The following is a 6,130-nucleotide window of genomic DNA, read 5'->3' on the forward strand; positions in this document are numbered from 1 at the left end:
TTTGATTTCTCCACTATACATTGTCAAAAAGATTATAAAATCCATAAGATATTTTAGAAGTAACTAAATGAATGTCCGATAGCTTCTAGAGTCCTTAATTAACATTTTCACAACTTTTTATTTGTGAAGAAACCATTTTCACTCCTTGAATTGAAACTGAGATTCTATAGTTTTAATATGAATATTGTGGTCACGAGTTTTGGTTTTTTGTATTGATTTGGAGATCATAGGTTTATTAGTGGATTTTTTTATTTTAGAAAATAATAAAAAAAATTGGAAAGGAATCAGAGTCAACTAGAAATCAAATATATTTCATGATTTTCAAAAATTTAATTATTTATTTTTATTATTATTTTCATCATTATTATTTTTTTTAATTTTTATATATTTATTAAAAATCATAAAGTAGCACACAAAATTAAGTGTTTAACAATTGAGTTTGGACTAATTTAGGGACCGGTAGTGGTGCTCTTGCTGTACACAATCACATTTCCATATTTGTAGAATTTGAGGAAATTATGGAAAAGTTATTGCCTGAAATTTAACCCATGTGATAAGTTTTTGGGCAAAAATTGAATTTGATTGTAAGTAGGAAAATCTTTTGAACTGGGAACACTTATTGCCACCCACATCAACTAACAAAGGACAAATCATTTATTTATTTTTTGTTTAAAAGCATTTATTTACTTTACCTATATACATCGATATTCTTGGTAGATTTCCAGAACACACGAAAAATTGTTGGTAAGATGCATTAAAAGCGCCCATATATTAGAGCGACCATATTTACGATTCATAGCATTTTATAACTAGGACAGATTTACATAGTGGCAAGCATAGGCTAAGACCCCTCCCTCATATAGTATCTCACATAATATAACAAATATGTTATATAAAAGTTTCTAATAACCATCTATTCTGTATACTATTTAATATTGTATATTTCGATCACAATTACATATTATTTAATATACAATAAATATAAATAGAATATTTATTTAACTATTTTCTTGAAAAAAATAGATATTGTAATTTAATTTCATGTAAATTGATCTGTTAACTGATTTAGATATATTTTTAGTTATTGTAAATAGTTTTTATTTAATTGAGTCTTTGTAATTTTTTATTTTGATTTTAGCTTCTATTGTATATGTTTTATCTATCTATTTCTGTTATTTTATTTTAATTCTTATAAATTTATTCATATTGCAATTGATCTGGATACTATATAGTATATTTGATTCATATTACGTCGAATCCCCTCAATTATAAAAAAGAACAAATGCTCTATTCATCTTTGTAACAAATTATTACTCTATAACAAAGAAAAATTTACCATGTACTCCCATAAATATTTTTAACGTACCGTAAATAATAATTAATTTGACATAATTCACCAAACCATAATTTAGCTGAAATATGATGACAATATCATGTAAGAATGTAAGGACGGATAAATCATACGGTTCTCTAGGATACCGTGTGACCAGATCCCTGAGCTCCATCATGCTCCTCCTCCATAGATTCTCCCTCGTGAGTAGATGCAACCTCCTCTTGCTCATGTACATCCATCCACATGCTCATGTACCTCATCCTCCTCTAGCTGATAATTAGTCACATCTTGGATAAATGCATGATCATGATTAAAGATCTAAAAAAACCTCCAACTCTAAACCCCCTTAATATTTTTTTTTTATTAAACCCCTATCAAAATAATTTTTTTACAGTCTCGGTCCATTATTTCATGGAGCTTAAGGGAGGGGGCTAAAGGAGTTTATAGGGCCACATTATTTTATTAATTTTGAGATTATTTTTTTGAGAAAAATAAAAAAATTGAAAAGAATTGAAATTTTTTCTCAAATAAAAAAAATTGTAAATCATTTTTTATCGAAAAAAAATTTTATCGATGAAAAAATCAAAAAAATTTATTTGTCGAAAAAAAATAATCAAATTGAGTTTGGACTAATTTAGGGACCGGTAGGGGTGCTCTTGCTGTACACAATCACATTTCCATATTTGTAGAATTTGAGGAAATTATGGAAAAGTTATTGCCTGAAATTTAACCCATGTGATAAGTTTTTGGGCAAAAATTGAATTTGATTGTAAGTAGGAAAATCTTTTGAACTGGGAACACTTATTGCCACCCACATCAACTAACAAAGGACAAATCATTTATTTATTTTTTGTTTAAAAGCATTTATTTACTTTACCTATATACATCGATATTCTTGGTAGATTTCCAGAACACACGAAAAATTGTTGGTAAGATGCATTAAAAGCGCCCATATATTAGAGCGACCATATTTACGATTCATAGCATTTTATAACTAGGACAGATTTACATAGTGGCAAGCATAGGCTAAGACCCCTCCCTCATATAGTATCTCACATAATATAACAAATATGTTATATAAAAGTTTCTAATAACCATCTATTCTGTATACTATTTAATATTGTATATTTCGATCACAATTACATATTATTTAATATACAATAAATATAAATAGAATATTTATTTAACTATTTTCTTGAAAAAAATAGTTATTGTAATTTAATTTCATGTAAATTGATCTGTTAACTGATTTAGATATATTTTTAGTTATTGTAAATAGTTTTTATTTAATTGAGTCTTTGTAATTTTTTATTTTGATTTTAGCTTCTATTGTATATGTTTTATCTATCTATTTCTGTTATTTTATTTTAATTCTTATAAATTTATTCATATTGCAATTGATCTGGATACTATATAGTATATTTGATTCATATTACGTCGAATCCCCTCAATTATAAAAAAGAACAAATGCTCTATTCATCTTTGTAACAAATTATTACTCTATAACAAAGAAAAATTTACCATGTACTCCCATAAATATTTTTAACGTACCGTAAATAATAATTAATTTGACATAATTCACCAAACCATAATTTAGCTGAAATATGATGACAATATCATGTAAGAATGTAAGGACGGATAAATCATACGGTTCTCTAGGATACCGTGTGACCAGATCCCTGAGCTCCATCATGCTCCTCCTCCATAGATTCTCCCTCGTGAGTAGATGCAACCTCCTCTTGCTCATGTACATCCATCCACATGCTCATGTACCTCATCCTCCTCTAGCTGATAATTAGTCACATCTTGGATAAATGCATGATCATGATTAAAGATCTAAAAAAACCTCCAACTCTAAACCCCCTTAATATTTTTTTTTTATTAAACCCCTATCAAAATAATTTTTTTACAGTCTCGGTCCATTATTTCATGGAGCTTAAGGGAGGGGGCTAAAGGAGTTTATAGGGCCACATTATTTTATTAATTTTGAGATTATTTTTTTGAGAAAAATAAAAAAATTGAAAAGAATTGAAATTTTTTCTCAAATAAAAAAAATTGTAAATCATTTTTTATCGAAAAAAAATTTTATCGATGAAAAAATCAAAAAAATTTATTTGTCGAAAAAAAATAATCAATTATTTTTTTAAAAAATTGGGCCTATAGGCCCACTAAGCCCACAAAATTTTAGGGGGCTTTGTTTTTTGGGATATTTTAAATCATAAATTTTTTTGCCCTTCTAACATATGAGTCAAGGCCAATAAATAGGGGCTTGTCAAATTGAGAGCTCTAATCATGATGTCCCTCATCATCGTCTTTAATTATCATTCGTCTTCTTCTCCTTGAAGTTGTCGGTCGAATCCTCTCAAGAGGATTCATCGCAGATGATGTAGAAGTATCAGGGTCACGTATAATTCGTATTATTTTTCCTTCTCCTCACATGTAATTCGTATGATTTTTCCTTCTCTTTCTCGCGCGCCCACTGAAAAATGAAAAAATAAAAAGAAATAATTCACAATTAGTTATAAAATTATAATTAATTAAAATAAAAAATAATAATAATATAACTTCGGGGAACTTGAGGTTCAAGTTCTCCGGTAACTACTGGAAATGTTAAGCCTCAAGTTTCCCAGAAGAAGCATCTCTATCGGAGATGTTCAAAAAAGATTTTCGGAAGAAGTCTCTGTACCAGAGAAGTTCAACAAAAATTTTTCGGAAGAGACTTTTATACCAGAGAACTTCAAAAAAGTTTTTCGGAGTGTATTTTGTGTACCGAAAAGCTTGAAATGAGAAATAATAATTTTTTTGAAGTTTTATTATTTAAACAAGGATAAAATCGTTATTTCATTTCTGATTTGAGGATATAAGTATAATTATGATATAAGTATAATTATGGAGGTATGGGGTAAAATTTTCTATAACAAAACCTGTCAATTGTTTGATTTTGGGCCAAACTTTCTTTTTAATATGTTCAATTCATTTTGTGACTTTGTGCGATTAAACACAAGTTATGCAAAATAATAAAAATCTTTTTGGATCTTTTTGGATTATAGTTAATTATTACTGTTCTAATGTTTCAAGTAGGTATAGGCTTTTCACGTTGAATTCTATTCCATTCATTTTTTAGTTTTCCTTCTACTACTTGAATCTTAATTGTGCGATTCAATTGTCATTTATAAATAAACATTGGTGTTGTATGTGAAAGTTGAATCTTAAAAGTGTTTACATTTATGATGAAAGCAAAGAAAAATTACTCAATACATCTCAATTTTTTTAAATGAAAAAATTATATTTTATAAAAAAGAAAAAATAGTAAAAAGAAAGAAACAAAACTCTTTAAAAAGATGGTAAAACTAATTGTCATAGTTAAACAACCCTACTTACTAATAAAGAGTTAAAAATTAGAGAAAAAATGAACTAACACTATACTAAAACTAAGTAATAATAATATTTTTTTTGAAAAAAAATTGTGGTTACATGTATTAGAAAATATAAAACTTTTAGATAGTCTCTACGCTATTCTAATAAGTGTTATCTTAAGTCTTATAAAAAAAATATTTAATGAATCTTAGATAATACTTTTTTTTCAAAAAAATGTTGACTTAAGTCTTATAAAAAAATTAGAGAAAAAAATGAACTAACACTATGCCAAAACTGAGTAATAATAATATTTTTTTTGAAAAAGCATTGTAGTTACATGTATTAGAAAATACAAAACTTTTAGATAGTCTCTATGCTTTTCTAACTAGTGTTATCTTAAGTCTTATAAATAAAATATTTAGTAAACCTAAGACAATACTTTTTTTTTCAAAAAAGTGTTGACTTAAGTCTTATAAAAAATTAGGGAAAAAATAAACTAACACTATGTCAAAACTGAGTAATAATAATAATATTTTTTTTGAAAAAGCATTGTGGTTACATGTATTAGAAAATACAAAACTTTTAGATAGTCTCTTATAAAAAAAATATTTAGTGAACCTTAGACAATACTTTTTTTCTTTCAAAAACGCGTTGACTTAAGTCTTATAAAAAAAATTGTCCTAAGTGTTATAAAAGACATTGTCTAAAATTTTATTAAAAAAAATTGGTGTATCTTAAAAAACCGTTGTCTTAGATCTTATAAAAAAATTTGATAAACCTTATACAACACTTAGTGATGTCTAAGGTCTTACTACAAAAAAATTTGGTGTATCTCAGACAAAGGAAACCGCACTTAGCAAACCCCTTCATCTTCCTCGTCCATCTTCTAGAAATCAGAAACAAAAAAAAAAAACGCAAAAACACAAACCATCACTAGAAATGCAAACCATCGACCCATAAATGCACGCTAACCCCACCCATAAATGCACACTAATCCCTGGCCAATAACTTATTGCTCCTTCTGAAACACAAACCACCAAAAATGCAAATATGAAACGCTTAAATCGACCATTAGCACATTCTCATGATTCTAAGTCTTTATAATCTGTTATAAAAAAATGTTTCGTTATTTAAATTGATTAATTTTAACTGTCGATTTATTGCTTGTTTTCAAGTATTGTCAAATTTGTAGTAAGATCACAATTCTACTTTTATAATTGTTTAGACACTAAACATTTCCTCTCAAATTTGTAAGTCTTTAAAATATTCAACAAAGACAATATTTGGATTGTTGTTTGCATGTCAGCTCTACTTTAATTACTGTTTTTATGTTGTTGTTTGTCATTGAATTGTTGTTTATTATTGTTTTTCATAAAAAGAACTATAAGAATGCACTAAGATATGTTGTTGTTTGCCAACTTTGTTGTTTGATATTGAATT

This window comes from Cicer arietinum, chromosome 6 (genome assembly GCF_000331145.2).
Source record: "Cicer arietinum cultivar CDC Frontier isolate Library 1 chromosome 6, Cicar.CDCFrontier_v2.0, whole genome shotgun sequence".
Taxonomy (NCBI): Eukaryota; Viridiplantae; Streptophyta; class Magnoliopsida; order Fabales; family Fabaceae; genus Cicer; species Cicer arietinum.